Raw genomic sequence first — 21,578 nt, 5'->3', positions numbered from 1 at the left:
AAATGTTTAATAATTGCGTACACCACTCCTTTTGTCAACTTTTTGATTTAGTGCCACTGCTGCAGAGCCGGGTTTTATTGTATTATGATACGACAGTAATCTTTCCGAGGCTTCCACTTTATTTTGTTACATTTATCTAGCACGCCAGATTCACACTCCCACAGTAACCATATGGGGAAAAGCCACAAAAGCTGTTAAGTACATTTAATTACTGTTTTGATGAGCTCATATTTTAATTATGTTTATTGATTCTGTGTATATTGAAATAGTTTGAGCATTTCCAGAAGAAAAAAACGGAATCAATACGCAGCAATTACTGAACATTTCATGATTGTGTGTGTAATTAAAACTTTCATAAACTATTTTTGAAGACCATTTCCCCTCTAATCCTATAGTGGTGATTAACTAAGTTTCTGACCGTGTTTAGGTAAGCTTTGGTTTTTCTTCTATGTAGAAGAAAAATAGGGTTCAGTGAGAAATATGTTTACAGTCAAATATTTCTGACTTAAAATGTCTCCCTTCCAAAACAGCAGAACGCACATATTGTACCTTCCACGATTTGCTAAAACACCGCTAACAATGATAAAACACAAATTTAAACTTCCTAACAATTCAATGTTGCCAGCTCAAAGATTACTCCGACTGTCAGCCATACATATGCTGTTGCTAAGTGACAGATTAAAACAAAGAAAAACCCCCGCAATCCTTCCATGCCTGCCTCTATCCTTTTCTCATGCTCGTAGACATTTTTACAGATCTTAAGGAATTTGTACTTGAAAAAATAAAACTGCACAAACCCCACATTTTCTTCAGAGAATGAAATTAGTGTCATTTTCATTTTATACATTTTATTACTCTCAGTCTGTCCGTGAGAAAATGATGCAAAATAGGGAGTTGTCTCTTTAAAAGGTGATGACAGATTGTCTATCCAGGAACAAATATTTCTAGCTCAATTTCTAAATCACCTGGGTCCAAAGCACCACGCCTCCAGCCACCTGCATCAGCATCGCCTGGAGCCTTTGGAATGTCACAGATTCCTTGGCCTCACCGAAGGCCACTGAATCAGTCTCTAAAGTAAGCCTCAGGAATCTGAATTTTAAATACCATTTCCAGCTAAGGTTTATGAGTCTTTGACCAAAGAGGCTTCTACTGACCTTAACTTTCTCATTCTAAAGTGGACCCTTAACAATGTCCTCCAAAAACAATCCTGGTATTGAGCTACCTGATGACAGATCATTCACTAAGACAGCAGAGTAGGGCAACTTCATCCCCCAAAGGGGCTCAGCCTACCTTGGCCCCCTCTCTCCCAGCAGGGGGCTGCCTGCCAGCAAATGCACAGAACGTCTGTCCCCTAGGAACTCACCTCAGAAAAGAATTGTCTAGGATCCAACCTTACCAAAAGCCTGAGTGAGGTAAGTCTCTTTCTTTCCTGGGCTGCCGTAAAAAATTACATTATTCTCGCACAGGTCTGGAGGCTAGAACTCTGAAATCAAGGTGTCAACAACGCTGGTTCCTTCTGCAGGGGCTGAGGGAGAGTCTGCTCCAGGCCTCCCTCCTAGTTACTGGGGGCCGTTGGCTGTCATTGGCTTGTAAGAGGCCTTACTCTCATCTCTACTTCCAGCATCACCTGGTGTTCTCCTTGTGTGTCTCTGAGTCCAAACTGACCTCTTCCTATAAGGACACCAGCCATTGGTAGGGCCCACCCTACTCCTGACCGTATCCTCATGTGATTATATCTGCAAAGACCCTGTTTCCAAATAACATCACATTCACAAGTACCAGGGTCAAGATATGAACATATGTTTTGGAGGGCTACTATTCACCCCACAGCAATGAGTGATGCTTACCAAGGGTTGTTTGAAGACTGTGCCTTCTGTTCAATCTTCCTGAGTCTCCCATGTACCCCATTTTGTCTTTAGATCCAGCCAGCCCGTCAAAAAGCCGCATGCCCAGATCCTATTGCTTTGGGGCCAGGCAGAAAGGCTTTCCTGAAATGTATTTTGGTCAGCTCCTACTGAACCTTGCTGAGGGTGCTGGAGTAGAGGAGTGCTACTCCTAGTGTGGCTTGTAGACGGAGCCAGTCCCCGTACCGCAGGGTCACTGGTGCCCAGAGATGGTGTTGGGGTCTGGTCCCTCCTGCAGCTGGTCGAGAAATGCTGTCTTCATTACCCTGGTTCCCGGCAACGCTCCTTGGAAGAATTTCCTTTTACTGTTTAGTTCTAGTTAAGTCCTTCCCAGTTGAGGAACTGGGATGTTTATTCCTCTTCAACAACTGACCACATGTCCCTTTTCTGTCTGACTTTAGGAATCGTAATTAGTGTAATAAGGCAAGCCAGGCAGGTAATTAAATGAACATTCTGAGCCTGTGGCAACGGGGTTGAGGGGTAAGAAGGGTGGCGGGTGGCGACTGTATCAAACTAAAAAGCACATAATCCACCTCAAGACAGTCATAGACTAAATTTTTTAAATATACATGATGGAAAATTTCAAACAGAGAGGTACAATAAACCCTCATACACCCCATCATTCAGATTCAAAAATTATCAACATTTTGCTAATCTTGTTTACCTACCCCATTTAGTTTTTTATTTTTGCTTGTGTATTTTAAAGTAAAATATCTTGTGGTTTTACTGGTATGTATACCATTATCATACCTAACCAAAAGAACAATAATTCCTTAATATCCTCTAATACTTAATGCATATTCAAAATTTCCAAATCCAAAACCAAAGCTGGTTTTACAGTTGGACTACACAAAGTCCACACATTGCATTTGGTAGTTACAGCTCTTAAATCCCTTTTGTTCTGTGTTAGTGTCTCCTCCGACTGATTTGTGAAACAGGCTAAAATGTAACTTCAGTTGGGTTTGTCTCAGGGGCTGCCATTTTGCAATCTCCAACGCAGTCTCTTGGGGGCCAGATATTCGCCTTCCATTTTTCTCCTGGGTTTGACTTCCTGTTTTAAGTTCTACTTTCCCTGGTTCAGATTTTTAAATCTGACTTTTAGGTTACCAGTTCATGATATGTGTTTTTGCCATAAGCCCTCAAATTTTTGACAGGATGATTTGGGATATAAAGAAGTTGAATTACATTAATAAATAAGATAAACTCAACATTTTCTTTCTAAGTGTGTTTGAGATAACAAAGTTCCCAGTAAGTTGAATCTCACTGTTTAAAATTTAGAGATAGTAAGCAGATTCTGGAATTTGGCACCTGCCCAAGAATTCAGCAGTGTGTCTGATATAAAATTCTACTGAAAGCAACAGAGTTAGGATAAAGAGCCAAGATCTCACTGGCTTTTTTTTTTTTTTTTTTTTAATTATTTATTTATTTATTTATTTATTTATGGCTGTGTTGGGTCTTCGTTTCTGTGTGAGGGCTTTCTCTAGTTGCGGCAAGTGGGGGCCACTCTTCATCGCGGTGCGCTGGCCTCTCACTATCGTGGCCTCTCTTGTTGCGGAGCACAGGCTCCAGACGCGCAGGCTCAGCAATTGTGGCTCACGGGCTTAGTCGCTCCGCGGCATGTGGGATCCTCCCAGACCAGGGCTCGAACCCGTGTCCCCTGCACTGGCAGGCAGATTCTCAACCACTGCGCCACCAGGGAAGCCCTCACTGGCTTTTTAACGGCATTTTTTGAAGATCTTCATATAGTACTAGACAGAAAAAATAAAACAATGAATTCAAAACAAAACAAAAGCAAAGTAAGACTTGTCAGCAAAACATCTATGGTATTTCTTATTTTGAGAACTGGGAAACTTCCAGGCCTACTTAGGATACCTTTGCTAAAGGGTTTCCTTATAAAAAGATTTATCACCTTCTCTCTCTCAGGATCCATACGTAACATGTATGTGTAGGGCAACGGCTTATGAGTCACTCATAAGGGAAGAACAATTAACACGTGCATTATTTTGACAGCACGTGTTCATTGGGCTCCTGCTGTGCACTCAGCATTATCCTGGGTTTTGTGGGGACTTTGAAAAAGTATGAGGCAGTTTCTGAAATGCTTTCTCCAAGGATGCTATGCTTTTCCGTTTCTGAATGGAGGACCAACCACTATGATATAAAAAACAAAAAAACTCCGGATCCAAACAGTCCTGAGTTTGAATCTCCATCATTTATGGGCTGTGTGACTTTAGGTAATTCATTTAGGTTCTCTAAGCCTCAGTTTACCTATCTATAGAAAGAGGATAAAAATGATACCCACCCTCAGAGTTGATAAGATAGGACATTTGTGATGTGTCTGTGGTGTGGCCACCTGTGGCCCTCAACTCGGTAGCCAATTTGATACTTCTGGACTAATTTGATCAACCTCACCCTCTCACCAATCTGGGTGAAAATTCAGGAGCATAGCTTGAAAAAGAATGAGGAGGCGGTCCCAGTCCTAAGAAGTCCGAGCAGATGACCAAGTCAGGGACTCTGGGAGCAAAATGGAAGCTGAGACAGCGGACAGGGCCCGGGGTCAGAACCAGGACAGCAAGATGCATGGATAGCGCCCCAGCCCCAGGCGCTGGCCTCCACTTTCCTGGCCTCCTGGCTCTTCCCCTCCCTCCTCCTCCTCCCCCAATCCCAGATGGGGCCATCGGAGACTAACCAGAGCTGCCTCACCCAGTAAACCATGCTCACTCAGGACTGAGGCTGTTGACAGCCACTGACTTTGCCACTTGACTCCAGCTCTTTAAAAGTCCGATTTCATAAGAGAGTGTTGTGATCCCGGTGGCATCTGGGAGGTACGGCTGCCTGTGTGTAATCAGGCCCACACCAGCTCAGTGTGCATGGCAGGGATTCTGGTCCAAATGTTTTGAAAGTTTGCCCAATGCCATCAGTCTAAAGAGTAAAAGGCAACAACACTGAAAGGCTTGAGGGTCCAGATAGATGGAGGAGATGACAGGGAGCTCAACCAAGAAATTGAAAACGGACTGAATAACTGTTCTGCGCTCAGAGACTCGACGCTTCCCCCTTCCCCCTCCATACACCTTAAGTTCCTGCAGATCACTGTGTATCCCCACACAGCAAACGCAGTATAGACAACTAAACATGCTGGGCAGCTCTCCTTCTGTGACCTGGCTCCGAGAATCCTCTTTCTGGTAATGGCTAACACACTTATGTTCAGACACATAGGGCCTCCTTCAGAAATGATGAAAGCCATGAGAAACAGAATTCAGGGCAGCGCTGGCCCATGACTCTGGGCGGATGAGGGTGCCTGAATTTGGACCTGTAACAGAATTAATATTTGAGACAGAAGAGAACTAGGGACCTCTGTGTGGCTCAGCCATCCTGCTCCCTTTCTCAAGTCATTTTCATCCCACAGGTGGTCCAATTGGCGCCAAATTTGGTCAAAGAGCTGGCCCAATTTCTCCCCAATACACAACAGCCAACAGCCTTCGTATAACTGTGTTCTGCTCAACAGGGTTCAAGGACCATGTTCCTCTCATTAGCAAGTGTTTTTCTATAATAAACACAGCAGCAGTTATTTACCGAGCACATAATATATGTCAAGCCCAGTACTAAAAGCCTTATATCATTGCATTTAAGTTTAATGACAGGATTATATTAATTATACTATATTATATGCAAGCAAAAATTGTTATTATTAACGTATTACAGATGAGAAAGCCGCGTTTATGGAGGCTAGGCAAAGGGCACACAGATAGGAAGAGGAGGAGTTTGGATTTCGAAGGACACTGTCAGTTTCCTTGAAGCCCAAGCACATTCATTCTCTTGCTACCCACGTGACACTTGGCTTCACCACCTTGGAATTTCCCAAAGCGGGCATATGTACGTCCGCTAATATGACATACTATGAAGACCGCAGCTTCGCTAGGCCATGGAAGAACTTGGGCCCCAGTTAAGTTCCACAAGTCAGATGTGTTCTCAAAATAAGATCCCTCGTGTTTACCTGCCTGGCCTCCTGATCCAGCACCTTGCCACTCCTGCTATTCGACATTGTCACTGCTGACTGGGTGTCACCTGCCTATGCCAATGACTGCCCCTAACACCAGCATGATGGCCCTGGGGAGAGTGCCCTGCCCTCCCCTCTCCATTCTGCCCCAAGTATGAACCAGGCTGTATTCATTTCTGAGGGCTGCTGATTATACAGTACCGAAGACTGGGTAGCTTAGGCAACAGAAGTTTATTTTTTTACTATCCCAGAGCTTAGAAGTCTGAGATCAAGGTATGGCAGGGTTGTTTTCTCCTGAGGCCTTTCTCCTTGGCTTGCAGATGTCTTGTCTTCTTGTATCTTCACTCTGAATCACCTGCCACAGTCTTCCTCTGTGCATGTCTGTCTCCCAACCTCCTCTTCTTATAAGGACACCAGTCACAGTGGATTAGGGTTCACCCTAATGACCTCATTTTAACTTACCTCTTTAAAAATGCTATTTTCAAATAAGGCCATATTCTGAGATGTTGAGGGGGTTAGGACCTCATGGTAACAATTTTGGCTGAATTTTGCAATTCAGCCCCTAACACAGGCCCTCCCTTTAATTTCCGCAATAGAACTGCTACCGTTTCACGACTTTTAATATGACTTCACTGATAGTTTGGAGAAAACGATAGCGAGCACATCTATAACCGCTCCTGCACAGGGACGTCCTCAAAACTCACAAGCCTGCACCAAATGCCCTGGCTACTTGAAGGACGCTAGCTTGCTTAACTCCTGCCCTGTTACTTGGCAACAGCTTCTCTCTTGAGCCATTGAGATGGAAATCACATCTGCATCTTCATCCAGACCCAACCAGGACAGCCCAGAGGGAGAAAGATGTTTCTCCGTCTCTTTGGTCTGAGGTCACTTCTCCCGCCCTCCCTCCCTCTCCCAGGAGCAGCCTCTTTCAGGGTGACTGAGAGTGTGAATATTCATTACCTGATGGAAAAAACACACACTTCTTTTCCTGCTGCTCCAAGTTGGACAGTTTTATCAGAACATAATGTCCATTGTCAGTACATTTCCCAGTCTAGACTACTGACTCTTAAAAACACAGTGTGTTGGACACTATGGCAGAGGCTGCTGGCTGTTCCCCAAAGATTTCTCTTTCTCCTTCCTTAGTGCAGAGACATGTACCATTTCCCTTCCACCTAGGTAAGACAACAGGGCTGATTGTCACCTGCGGAATGTGAGTGGAAGTAACAAGTCCCTTTGGGGCCACAGTGGTTAAGGAGCAGGTGTGTCTTCTCCATCATTTTTCCCCCATTGACTGGCCGGATGTGAGGTACTCCAGGGCCCTAGAAAAGGGCAGAGTCACAACATGGAAGGAGCCTGGTTCCCTGAATCATCATGTAGAATGTCAACTGCCAAACTGACAGCTGGTAAATTGCATGATTGCTATATAAGTAAGAAATTGACCTATGTTGACTTAGGCTGCTGGAATTCAGGGTCGTGTTAGCTAGCAGATATTATTTACTTTAATGAACACAACTACCCATAGGACAACCCAGATGGAACTTCATCAGTTCGGGTTCAGTTTCTTTTCTTGATCCTCCTATCATCATGATGACCGGCCCACATACCCTCCATGTAGTCTTGCATGACTGCAGCCATGATAGCCTGTGAGTTTGCCCAGGATACACACATGTCTCCAAGAACAAGCAGTAAGTTAAAGGTACACCCATTCTGTGAAAAGAAACATGTCTCAGAGAGATTTTAATATATCAGTTGTAGTCAACATTTAATGTCTACCTCCAAGGAAAATTAACCTGCTTATAGATAACCTGCTTAAATAACTATTCTGTTTTGCTTCTCATTTTTGCCCATCAATGCTTCAAAAATCTTGCTGGACTGAATGTTTGTGTCCTCCTTCCAAATTCCTATAGTGAAGCCCTAACTCTCAATGTGATGGTATTTGGAGACGGGTCTTTGGGAGGTAATTAGGTTTAGATGAGGTCATGAGGGTGGGGCCCCATGATGAAATTTGTGTCCTTATGAGAAGAAGAAGAGGTCAGAACTCTCTCTCTCTCCACCATGTGAAGACACAGGAAAAGGTGGCCACCTGCAAGCCAGGAAGGGGGCTCTCAACAGGAACTGAATCAGCTGGCACCTTGAACGTGAACTTCCCAGCCTCCAGCCAGTCTGGATTATGAGAAATAAATGTCTGTTATGACTATGAGAAATAACTATCTGTTGTTTAAGTCATCCAGTCTATGGTATTTTGTTATAGCAAACTGAGCTAAGACAAATCATAAGATGAAATCTCCGCAGAATTCTGATTCATTCTGTTCTTGGTGATGTTCTCATCATGGCAGGCTTCTCTCTTCACCAGCTTTGTGAGTGTATTAGTTTTCTATGGCTGCTGTAAGCAATTATCACAGACTTGGTGGCTTAAACAACAAAAATTTATTTTCTTACAGTTCTGGTGGTCAGAGTCTTACAAGAATCTCACTGGGATAAAAGGTGTTGGCAGGCCTCTGTTCCTTCTGGAGGCTCTGGGGAGAATCTGCTTCCTTGCCTTTTCCACTTTCTGGAGGCCTCCTGCATTCCTTGGCTTGCATCCTCTTCCTCCATATTCAAAGCCAGCAATGTTGGGCCAAGTGTTTCTCAAACTGCCTCTCTAGTTCTCTGGAGCGTGGAAGATCTCTGCTTTAATGTTAATGAGAAAACTATCAAGGCAATTAAAAACGAATATTTGGGGGGAAAAAAGGACTCACAGGGTTAGATTAGGCCCAACTGGATAATCCAAAATAATCTCCTCATCTCAAGTCCTTGACTTCAATCACATCTGCAAAGTCCTTTTTGCCATATGAGGTATCATATTCAGGGGTTTTGACAATGAGGACGGGAACTCTTTGGGGGTGTAACTGTCATTTTGCCCATCATGGGAGGTTCTACACGCTCACACACCTTCCTAAACCAGTTTGTAAAACATAACAAAACAAAGCAGAAAACTCCTGCATCTGTTTCTCCTGCATCTGTACTTCTTCCCTTGAGTCAGTATTTGTGCCTCGATATTTCACAGAACCTCTAGTCTCATTTCAGTGTTTGTGGCAAATGGAGACAGAATCCACGTACGTCTAATACTCCAGCTGTTGTTCCCGTGTGTAGGTGTAGAAAGAATCGGGCTGGGGCTTCAGGAAGCACGGCCTGGTGAACAGAAAGGAGACCCCGGAAGCGAGCTTTGGGTTGATCAGGATTGATCGTTGGGTCTCCTTGTTTGTAAGACAGGGAGGAGAAAGGGTTCATTCAACGCTTCCAAGGCCTCCTTCACTTTTCCCTTTCTCCAGAGTCTGTGGCTGTGTGTTTCTACTCTGTTCTCTCCTATCCCTCCTCCGAGTTACCTGCTGCTATGGAAACACGCCCTCAGGGTCCTGCCTCTATCATTCTATTCTCATCTCTCATTTTTCAATTCTTTCTTAAACTCACCTCCTGCCATCTATTTCAATATTGTCCTCTGGATTCATTCCTTGCATTTTTGTTCTCAGAATCACCCCTAGGATTTAGACATTCACTCATTTCAGGTGCCTAGCTCATTTGAGACATGATCCCTCTATAATTGTAATATGCCTGGGCTTGCGCTTTCTGTATGATTAATCAAGTTATGACCTCGGCAACACAGGCCTGTTTCAAACTTTTATAAGATGCCTGGGAGTTCCAATGCTATTTAAGGGAAGATATAAATAGGAATTGTTCATTTAAAAGTCCTCCCAGGTGTTGAAAAGCAATCACCTGGTAACACCAAGGTACAGTATTAATATTTTTTCCAGAAAGACCCTATTTCTACTTGCAGATTTACAGATTTCATACTTTGCAAAGCTGGATGGAAGTCTTCATAGGCCCATCAATCAACACTTATCTTTCAAACAGCCTTCTGGACCTGGGTCAGGGGAAAATTAATTTCATAATAGAACCACAGTTTTCTTCTTAGGAATTTGAGATGTTTGTTCATTGCCAAGAGCACAGGGCTATAAAAGATAGTCCCTCATGTAACAGATATTACTTCATAAATGTGAGATCAGGGTAATCCTTTAGAATTTGGGGAGACTTTTCCAAAGTGGTGGAGCTAAAGGCCGCAATGGTATCTGCTTCTTGGGGTGATTGCCCCAGGCAATGTCATGGCGCTCTGGCAATGACTCAGCATCAGTATGCATAGTTGACTCCTCCTCATCCATCGCTAGTTTCTCTTGTGAGATTCCATCTTTCAATATTGATTGAGAGCCCATCATGTGCTCAAGACGGTCAAAGTCTTGAGCATCTGGCCAAGAAGTCCTGTGGCCTTTCCCCTGAAATGTCCCCATGTCTTCACCTCTACCATCCCACCTGATCTCCTTGACTTGCAGCTTCAATTGCTCCGGCAAATTAAATCAACATACCACCTGCTACCAGAGTGATCTCCTCCAAACACTCACGCGATAAAATTGGTTTAAAGTCTGTTGTTTGCCCATATCCTGCTAGACAATATCAAAACTCCTGAACATGGCCCCCCACTCCTACCCATCTGGTCTCACCTGCTCGCAACACCCATCTTAAGCCCCTACTATAACTCTAGGCTTAAGCAGTAAGAGAAACTTACCTGAGATACTCTTCCCTCTTTTCTACCTTCTATACTCTGGTTGTCCTTCAAGACTAAGTTCAGTTTTTTCCTCCCCAACACGCTGATTGTTGGAGGATCAAGGAATATGTAGAAGGTTGCACATCAATGTTTGCTTTAACATCCCAGGAGCAGGATGGGCAGGAGGCTGGGAAAAGAGAGAGAAGTAAACCAAAAAAATGGTTACTGTTTATATATTTTTAAAATATAATATCTATTTACATAAAATATATTTCTGGGCATGTTTCTCTTCAATAAGAGATGAGTGGAAGTATGGCCACCAAAATAGGAATATCTCAGGGTGGCGGGAGTGCTGGCGATTTTCGCTGTTCACCCTCCTCTTTCTCTGAACTGTTCCCCTTGATTTCAGTGAGTGTGCATTGGTGGTGCTCAGAGTCGCAATGTTGACCAAAGTATAGAGGCATTTCCTCTGTGTTCTCGATGCTTTACATCTAGCACCACATTGGAGCCTCACAACTGATACAGGATGACATCAGTACTACTGTTGCCCTCAGTTTGCAATGGGGTGCAGAGGCCCAGAGAAGATCATTAACTTGCCTGAGTCACATGGCTCGTATGTGGCAACACCAGTCTTGATCCAGATTTAACCATGAGGCAAAACTGCTTTGCTAATTAAAAAAAGACATTAACGCCATCTTCACTCTGGGAAAGTGAAGGTCCTCCTTTCTGGGTGTTTCTTTTCATGATCTGCCCTGCAATCCACCTGCCAGACACCTCTGTGTGGCCAGAGGGCAGCTTCATCTCATCTTCGTCCTCCCATCCTGGTCCTGGGCACAGAGCTGGCTCCTAGGGAAAGTTTACTTGAGGAAGATTGCTAATCCTTACTCTCTCTTTCCAACAAAATGATGAAGCCAGAGAAAGAGTTTGAAACACAGTATCTCTTGGTTTATAAATGCTAGTGTGGATATAGAGAAAAAAGAAAAAAACACCCTGATTTCTAATATGTACCTTATTAAAGTTATTACTGGGTTTTAAATTGCATGTGAAGACTGAATTCAACAACTAGAAAAAGCTATTAAACCTTTAATATAGAGTGGAAGTTGTTGTTTTTAAAAATGCACATTCTGTGTAATATACACCCTAAATTAGACCTGCCAGAGAAATGGACTATTTTACAGTTATCATTCATGCAGACTTCAAGGGAAAGCTGACTGACTGAAGTTCCTGCTTGCTCAAGGGTCATATTTCACACTGCAAACTTTTAACCATGCTTTTGCAAGTCATAATTAATGTTAAAACGAGCCTAAAATTATCACAATTTTTATGGTGGTGAATAAGGGAAACCCATGAGTAGCTTCACCACAAACATTAGGTAGAACCATATTTTGTATTAGTCACTGAATAATGTGCCCATTAGAAAGATGCTTGGGATAAACTGGACTTTATTGCACCCTCATCATTTCATGAGCTGCAACAAACTGCAAGAGTCAGGTCAACTTGCAGGTCGAGCTGTGTGGGAAGTTCTTTTAACACCGTGCTGGGACCTTTAACGATGGGTGTTTTTAAAGGGCTTGTGTGATTAGGTGATGTTCTCTCAAGATAATCTCCTTTTTTAATTAATTCAAAGTTAACTGATAAGGGACCATAACTGTATCTCAAAGTCCCTTCAGTTTTGTGTGTGTGTGTGTGTTATTTATTTTTATTTTTTTAATTTAATTTAATTTGTTTATTTTATACAGCATGTTCTTATTAGTTATCTATTTTATATGTATTAGTGTATATATGTCAGTCCCAATCCCCCAATTCATCCCACCCCACCACCCCCCGCTTTCCCCCCTTGGTGTCCATACGTTTGTGCTCTACATCTGTGTCTCTATTTCTGCCTTGCAAACCAGTTCATCTGTACCATTTTTCTAGATTCCACATATATGCGTTAATATACAATATTTGTTTTTCTCTTTCTGACTTACTTCACTCTGTATGACAGTCTCCAAGTCCATCCACATCTCTACAAATGACCCAGTTTCATTCCTTTTTATGGCTAATATTCCATTGTATATATGTACCACATCTTCTTTATCCACTCATCTGTCGATGGGCATTTAGGTTGCTTCCATGACCTACCAGGCTATTGTAAATAGTGCTGCAATGAACACTGGGGTGCATGTGTCTTTTTGAATTATGGTTTTCTCTGGGTATATGCCCAGTAGTGGTATTGCTGGGTCATATGGTAATTCTATTTTTAGTTTTTAAGGAACCTCCATACTGTTCTCCATAGTGGCTCTATCAATATCAATTTGCATTCCTACCAACAGTGCAAGAAGGTTCCCTTTTCTCCACACCCTCTCCAGTATTTGTTGTTTGTAGATTTTCTGATGATGCCCATTCTAACTGGTGTGAGGTGATACCTCACTGTAGTTTTAATTTGCATTTCTCTTATTATTAGTGATGTTGAGAAGCTTTTCATGTGCCTCTTGGTCATCTGTATGTCTTCTTTGGAGAAATGTCTATTTAGGTCTTCTGCCCACTTTTTGATTGGGTATTCTGTTTTTTTAATATTGAGCTGCATGAGCTGTTTATGTATTTTGGAGATTAATTTTTTGTCCATTGATTCATTGGTAAATATTTTCTCCCATTCTGAGGGTTGTCTTTTCATCTTGTTTATAATTTCCTTTGCTGTACAAAATCTTTTAAGTTTCATTAGGTCCCATTTGTTTATTTTTGTTTTTATTTCCCTTACTCTGGGAGGTGGCTCAAAAAAGATCTTGCTGTGATTCATGTCAAAGAGTTTTCTTCCTGTGTTTTCCTCTAAGAGTTTTATAGTGTCCGGTCTTACATTTAGGTCTTTAATCCATTCTGAGTTTATTTTTGTGTATGGTGTTAGGGAGTGTTCTAATTTCATTCTTTTACATGTAGCTGTCCAGTTTTCCCAGCAGCACTTATTGAAGAGACTGTCTTTTCTCCATTGTACATCTTTTATCATAGATTAATTGACCACAGGTGCATGGGTTTATCTCTGGGCTTTCTATCCTGTTCCATTGATCTATATTGCGTTACTGTCGATTTCCTCTTTTATAGCTGTTAGCGGTTGCCTTATGTATTGAGGTGCTCCTATGTTGGGTGCATATATATTTATAATTGTTATATCTTCTTCTTGGTTTGATCCCTTGATCATTATGTAGTGTCCTTCCTTGTCTCTTGTAACATTCTTTATTTTAAAGTCTATTTTATCTGATATGAGTATTGCTACTCCAGCTTTCTTTTGATTTCCGTTTGCATGGAATAAGTTTTTCCATCCCCTCACTTTCAGTCTGTATATATCCCTAGGTCTGAAGTGGGTATCTTGTAGACAGCATGTATATGAGTCTTGTTTTTGTATCCATTCAGCCAGTCTGTGTCTTTTGGTTGGAGCATTTAATCCATTCACATTTAAGGTAATTATCGATATGTATGTTCGTATTACCATTTTCTTAATTGTTTTGGGTTTGTTTTTGTAGGTCCTTTCTTCTCTTGTGTTTCCCACTTAGAGAAGTTCCTTTAGCATTTGTTGTGAGCTGGTTTGGTGGTGCTGAATTCTCTTAGCTTTTGCTTGTCTGTAAAGCTTTTGATTTCTCCATCAAATCTGAATGAGATCCTTGCTGGGCAGAGTAATCTTGGTTGTAGGTTCTTCCCTTTCATCACTTTAAATATATCATGCCACTCCCTTCTGGCTTGTAGAGTTTCTGCTGAGAAATCAGCTGTTAACCTTATGAAAGTCCCTTCACTTTTGCCATATAATGTGCACTCATCACGGGAGTGAAACCCCATCATATCACAAGTTCTGCCCACATTCAAGGGGAGGGGATTATACAGGACATGTACACAGAGAGGCAAGAGTCTTAGGGGACATGTTGAAATTCTGCCTCCCAGTCACCCAGTAGGAAGTGGGATTTCTGTGACATGAAGGCCCATACACTTGACATCAAGGTCTGGGTTCAGAAACACTCTGGAATATCTAAAAGATGAAAAAATGGTTATGAAAGCACACTGCAGGCTGCAAAAGGCTAGGAGAATGGGGGTTAGTATTACTGTTTCTCATCCATCAGGGTCCCCTCTTTTTCCTCCATCTATGCTATAAATACCTTACTGATCTCTGGAGTTTAGCTCACCTGATCCCTGCCTTCTCTGAACGTTGTTTCCCTTCCTTAGTTACCTTCATGCCAACAAGTTTACTTTTTCCTTCGTTGATTTTTTCTCATTTGTCTTTTTAGTAGGCTGGATAATGCCTCTAGAGATATGAGGTCCTAAACCCTGGAATCTGTAAATGTTATAGATTTGGAAAGGGGGTGTTTGCAGATATGAGTAATTTAAGGATTTTGAGAAGGGGAGATTATCCTGGATTATCCAGGTGGGCCCTAAATGTAATCACAAGTGTCCCGTAAGTGAGAGGCAAAAGAAGATTTGACACCCAGAAAAGGAGAAAGCTATGTGAAAACACAACAGAGAGAGATGTAAAGATGCTGGCCCTGAAGACTGGAGTGATGTGACCATAAGCCAAGATACGCTGGCAGCCACTGGAAGCTGGAAGAGGCAAGGAACTGATTCTCCCTTTGAGCCTCCAGAGGAAACATAGCGTGGTTGACACTCTGGTTTCAGCCACTGATATTGATTTTGGATGTCTGGCCTCCAGAACTGTAAGAGGATACATTTCTGCTGTTCCAAGCTGCCAAGTTTGTAGTAATTTGTTATAGCAGCTACAGGAAACACAGTCTGTAGGAGCCTTGAGAGATTTCCTAGAATGTTGTGTAGTCATTAAAAATATTCAATGAGACTTTGTAACCACACGAAAAACATTCATGCTACAATGTTCTCAAACAGCAGGGTTAAAAATAAAAGTTGCTGGTGTAGTAAGCACAGCTATGTAAAAATGCAGAGAAAAGAGACTGGAAAGAACAGGAAGTAGTACTAGAGCTGATGATGTTTCCTCTTTCTACGTTTTGTTTTCAAAATCTAGTGAACCCTATTGCTTTTGTACTGGGAAAGTTTGTAAATTTTTAAGAGAAGGTGCCTCTGGTAGCTTCTGAAGTGCTGTCTACTGCTTGCTTATCATGCTGGGCAATAACAAAGATGCCAAGGTCTAGACTCTCCACTGTGGACTGAGTTAGAGTGAGACAGGGACTGTGTCTGCCTCGTTCACTGCTGTACCCTCCGTACAGGGACGGTGCACGTTTGTTGACTGACAATGAGCAGTTGGACAAGTGTTCAGGGCCCTGTGCACAGCACTAACTTCCTTTAAACAACAGAGGTGAGGAGAAAGATGCCTTGAACAGAGCTGGCTTGCATACAGAAGGCACTCAGCATTGGATGGATTAAACCACATGGCAGGAAGTTATCCTGGGCAGGGCATGAGTGCGCTGCAAACATGCAATGGGACATGACTGGGATACTGGCCACATCCTCCAGATTAGGAAGGTCAGTGTCTTAGTCTGTTCAGGCTGCTTTAATGTAAGACCATAGAGTGGGTAGCTTATAAAAACAGAAGTTTATTTCTCACAGTTCTGGGGGCTGGAAGTCCAAGTCAAGGCATGGTCAGATTTGGTGTCTGGTGAGAGCCCACTTCTTGGTTTATAGAGGGTCTTCTAACTGTGTCCTCGTGTGGCAGAAGGGGTGAAGGAGCTCTCTGGGGTCCCTTTCATAAGGACACTAATCCCACTCATGAGGGCTCCACCCTTATAATCTAATAATCATCCCCAAAGCTCCACCTCCAAATACTATCACACTGGGGGTTAGGATTCAACACATACATTTTGGGGGGACATAAACATTTAGCCCATCACAGTCAGAAAAGAAAAGATTTTGGTGGGGGGCAGAGAGGATCTTTTCCTGATGCTTAAAATGCACCCCAGCCCTGGAGGGTACGTGTGTGTGAAAACATAAAGGTACCTCCTCCTTCCTTCAGCTCTCTCTGAAAATCAAAGATTAGGTGCTCCCACAGTGACTGGGGAGTAAACTGAAGGACTGGAATTAATGAAAGAATAAATGGCCAAAATTCTGAGTTTTACGGAACACATGAGCGTAATGAACATGTCTGTTCTCCTACTATATCCCTAGCATTTATCGTAAGGCCCGGTACTTGGAAGACACTTGGCAAATATTTGTTAAATGAATGAAAGAAAACACAGGAAGTCCCCTGAGCAGTGATGGGAAAGAAGATTCTCCTCCATCCCTTTCCCCACTCACCAGGGGACAGGTGCCAGCACACCTGGGAGAGCCCAGAAGCACAAGAAGAAGTCAGGCAGGGGAGAGCCAGAGCCTAGCAGCAGAGGGCTGAGCCCCACACTCCCCCTCAGCCTCTCCTCCTCAGGAAGGAGAGTGCCCAGGGATCCTGGGAAACCCTTGAAACTTTGGCTTCTGGATTTCCTCACTCAAGGAGTGAAATGGGGAAATTAATAGTGACCTCCATTCCCCAAGATTATGGGGATTAACTCAACAAGACTTGCAAAGTGCTTTTAAAATTCAATTTTCAGGGCTGAGGAGGCAGGCTGCTGCGGTAGAGGAGATGGGCTTTCCTGCTCATGGGGTCACATCTGGGGCCTTTGTCAAGAAGGAAAGTAATTTCAAGATAGTGATCAGCAAAGGTCAGACCAAGGACACCAGAGATCAAGGCAAGGGAAGGAAGGGGGCGGTCAAGGGACAGCGAGAGGAAGGCAAGGACCTTGTTTTGAGCAGTCCCCAGACAATCTCTACAATGGTGAGAGGGAGGCAGGGTACCCAGGTCCTAGTCCAGTCAGCGACCTTGAACCTCAGCTTCCCATCTGGGGGAAAAGAAAGAATAAAGGGGAACAGAGTTTTGCGCCACACCACACCCTACATTGATAACCTCATCTTTGATTGGATAATTTGAGTTTTCCAGAACTAGAATTTGGAAATATGAACAATTTTGGAAGCAAACGGTTGTTGAAAACACAGACCTAGAACTTACAACGTTAAGCCCCTTCAAATACATTATCCTTTTCTTTTTGTTTAAAGAAAACCAAAAAACCCCAACAGAAGGAGAACCAATAATTTTAACTCCCTCTTTTCGAATCACAAGCTTGAAAACTACCTGGCTGATGAAGCTCAGTTGAAGTTTCCAACATTCACCCTTGGATACCATCATGTGGTGGAAGGACATGGCTTTGCAGCTGCCTCCGTGGCCATGAATGAACTGCGTTGGATGAGCAGGTCACCAAACCTTCCTGACTCACTGTTGTCACCTCTGACACGTTGGAGTATGATGTGGATTAGGACTAATTTAGGCAAAGTGTCTCGCTCTGTATTGGCCCAGGGTAACTCCTCAATCCATTAATATTATTATTTTGGAATTGTAATTAACAATTAAACATCTGAAGTATGTGATGCTCTAAGTATTACAAACGTAAAAGATAGAAATTCCTTTGTAGATACTTCCAACTCTTCTAGCTACTAAGACAACAAAGGCATTAAAACAAAACAAAACCCCTGAATGTCCACACAGGGTTCTGATCACCCAAAGAGCACAAGTTGCAAAAAATCACTTTTTTCCCCAACATCAGTAGAATTTAACTCAAAGCATGGTAGCATCTTCAGAAAACTCACAGCATGGGAGAAAAGTGCTATCAGACTGCAAGTGCCTAGATGCCACCCCCAGAGTGCCAAAATCTGTGATACGATACCATGATGTGTTGGTGCAAAAGGGCAAAATGTTTTTCGTTGTTATTGCAATGTGTTGTGTGTGTGTTTCTTTTGCCCCCAGTTCACATACCATCAGCAGAGCTGAATAACTATTCATATTACCTGGAGGTCATTTTTCCTCCCAAGAAACTCAGAGCAGGTTACTGAAGGGAAAGGGAAATAAGAGTGTTCCTGATGATGGGGAGAAATCAGAGAGGATACACAGTTTCACTCAGCATGGCCCTCGGAGGGGTCTCGGCTCGGAGGGCAACCTGATAGCGAAGCTAGAATCTCCGTCTATCGATGTACTGAATTGATGACAATGAAAAGAATCCTCCCCAGACACAAAAGTACACTTGTTTTCAGATTAATGTATCCTGAATGTAAGCTTTTCAGCCCCTTCTCTGAAGGAGTTAATGCGTGCTTGCTTCAGGCAGAGGCAGAGCCTTGGTAGTGTTATTTTTTAAAGTATTTGCTTGCAGGAGTGACCTGACCACTTGCTCGTTAATACACAGAAGGACTGTTCTTTCCTAATATCTCAGGATACAAATTCACGAGGACACTAAAAAGTTTGTTTAAACTGGTGGCGACAGAGAGACAAGCCATGGTGCACGTTGGATGGAGGTGACATGCTTCCCCCTGGCAAAATCTAAAGTTGTCTCTACTGGGCCCCCATTTCCTCCTTCCACTTGCTACAGAGGATCTCAGTTACCTGCAGTTAAGCATCTTGCCCTTATCTTTGTGTAACCAATGCCCATTTCTCTTTTCAAAAATGACTAACAGGAATCCAGGGTATTGTGTTGAATTTTAATGGGTTATTTTGTTCCTGGTGTGTTGGTTTCCAAAAATTCTGAGAGTGGTTTCCTCTCTCCTGGTCCTTTAAAAATAAGACTAGGAATCCTCATCTCTGATGATGTTGAGAGTAGACGTCTTTCTAACAGCTGGGAAGGCTCAGTGGTATAAGATTTTGGAGAAAAACAAATCATATGGGGACCTATATTTTAGGATCTTTGAAATTAAGGTACAGAATTTGCTTGAAGTCTAAAGTGAGAGAGTCCAGGGAGTATAGACACCGCCCCCTGGATGTGTGCAGTTGTGGGACCCTCTCTCTCAAAAAATGATTAGATTGACTTCTCACAAGTAACAAGACAAATAATTCCGTACTCTTTATTAAAGCCATCTCTCAGCGTTTGAACATTGGAGGAGTATAGGTGTACTTTATGGAAATGTGTAAGACTAAGGGGTTTTCTTTTCTTTTTTCTCCCTCCCTTTTTTTTCCTTCCTTCCTTCCTTCCCACCTTCCCTCTCTTCCTTTCCTCCTTCCTTCATTTCCTTTTTATTTTTATTTTTTTGAGAAAATAAATCCAGAATTTTGTCTTTAGAGCTCAGTAATTTCCTAGATATCATGTCATGGAAAAGATTCTGTACCCAATGACATTGGCTTAGGTTGAACTTGCTGTGAGTCACGCTGCAGTTTCCATGAATAGCTATCACCTTTTCCAAGATCACTAGGAGGGATTGTGCTTTTTACAGTGCACGTGTAGTACACCTTTCCCCTAAACAGAATTTGGTCTCAACCCGAGTATAAACTCCTTCAGTTTATTTTTTAACATCTTTATTGGAGTATAATTGCTTTACAACGGTGTGTTAGTTTCTGCTGTATAACAAAGTGAATCAGCTATACATATGCATATATCCCCATATCTCTTCCCTCTTGCGTCTCCCTCCCACCCTCCCTATCCCACTCCTCTAGGTGGTCACAAAGCACCGAATTGATCTCCCTGTGCTATACGGCTACTTACCACTAGCTATCTATTTTACATTTAGTAGTGTATATATGTCCATGCCACCCTCTCTCTTCATCTCAGCTTATCCTTCCCTCTCCCGACGTCCTCAAGTCCATTCTCTACATCTGCGTCTTTATTCCTGTCCTGCCCCTAGGTTCTTCAGAACCATTTTTTTTTTTTTTTTTTAGATTCCATATATATGTGTTAGCATACGGTATTTGTTTCTCTCTTTCTGACTTACTTCACTCTGTATGACAGACTCTAGGTCCATCCACCTCACTACAAATAACTCAATTTCGTTTCTTTTTATGGCTGAGTAATATTCCATTGTATATATGTGCCACATCTTCTTTATCCAGTCATCTGTCGATTTGACATTTAGGTTGCTTCCATGTCCTGGCTATTGTAAATAGTGCTGCAATGAACATTGTGTTACATGACTCTTTTTGAATTATGGTTTTCTCAGGGTATATGCCTGGTAGTGGGATTGCTGGGTCGTATGGTAGTTCTATTTTTAGTTTTTTATAAACTCCTTCAATTTTTAGAGAAGCTATAATGTCCTGGTTTTGAAAGCTGGGGGCAGTAGAATTAGCTCTTCTACATACAACAATTGGAGGCTTTTTGCACAGTTGGGATATACCATATAACTAATGGTCTTCTATAACATCATTTTAACACATGCATAATTTTTCTTGTTGCTCAAAATCTTGTTTGGATAACTAATATTTTGGACAAATGCAAGCCTGTTTCAAGAAACACATCTTTCTTTCATTAACAGATAATTCATGGGAGTATTCAACTGCCAGGTCCCATTTATCATTCTTCCTCTTTCCCATGAAGCTATAATGAGTTAGCACCCATCACACACAAGTAAAGAAGAAAAGGCTGCTTACCTGGGTTGTCATAGCAGCCAGTGTTCTCTCCCTGTCCCAGTCCAAGAACCATGTCACGCCCCATGCCAGCTATATATTCCCAAGTCGAAAGTATATCTAGTCCATCTTCTGGCCAAAAGTTCTCATTTTGGTTCCATCTATTCCTGGAATATTAAGTAGAAAGACTTCTGCTTGCCTTTCAAAGCCTTCGTACATGCTCCCAAACCACCTTCCCATCATCTTCCCCCTCCTCTTCCACTCTGAAACTGGATGCTTTGTGTTGTCTTGAACACACTGTGTACTTTCTACCTGCAAGTTCTGTTTACATTGTCCTTTTCATCAGAAGTCCCCTCTCCACTCCCAGCTTCTGCCTGCTGACATCCTCCTATTGGTTACCAAATCCCATTGGTCCATGGAGACTTCCTAATTCCTCTCACAGATGTGACCTTTGCCTACTTTGCCAATAGAGACCTTCCTTGATCACCCTTATTGCAGCCATTTATTCACTGGAGATTCCACTCCTACTTGACTGTACATTTGTAAAGGCAAAGTCAATGTCATCTCTGCAGCCAACAACACTTTGCATTTAGGAGGCCCTCACTCTCTGTTTGGTGTAATGAACTAAAGGACTCAGTGCTTCCTTTGAACCCATCATAGATATTTGCATATGAAAGGACCCTAAGCTGGCCCAACTCCTGATGCTCCAACTGGATGGAATCACCTGGGGGTTTTGTGACCAAGGATTGGGCAAAGTTTTCTTAGACACGGATATCT

The 21,578-nt window shown here is 42.6% G+C and overlaps 1 long non-coding RNA gene across 1 annotated transcript in view; it reads right to left on the bottom strand.

Moving 5' to 3' along the window:
* Positions 1-3,303: 3,303 nt before the first annotated feature.
* The window catches only part of LOC309642823, a 40,359-nt gene continuing 22,084 nt past the window's right edge, over positions 3,304-21,578 (bottom strand). Inside the window, exons 2-3 of the long non-coding RNA XR_014253393.1 lie at positions 20,826-20,968; positions 3,304-10,661 (exon numbers count right to left, since the gene is read on the bottom strand). This is a non-coding gene — a long non-coding RNA (uncharacterized lncRNA). The remainder of the gene's footprint in view (positions 10,662-20,825; positions 20,969-21,578) is intronic.

Source organism: Balaenoptera physalus (genome assembly GCF_965194825.1).
Source record: "Balaenoptera physalus genome assembly, chromosome: 14".
Taxonomy (NCBI): Eukaryota; Metazoa; Chordata; class Mammalia; order Artiodactyla; family Balaenopteridae; genus Balaenoptera; species Balaenoptera physalus.
The sequence above is the reverse complement of the archived record's forward strand: the minus strand, read 5'-3'. Positions and strand labels throughout refer to the sequence as shown.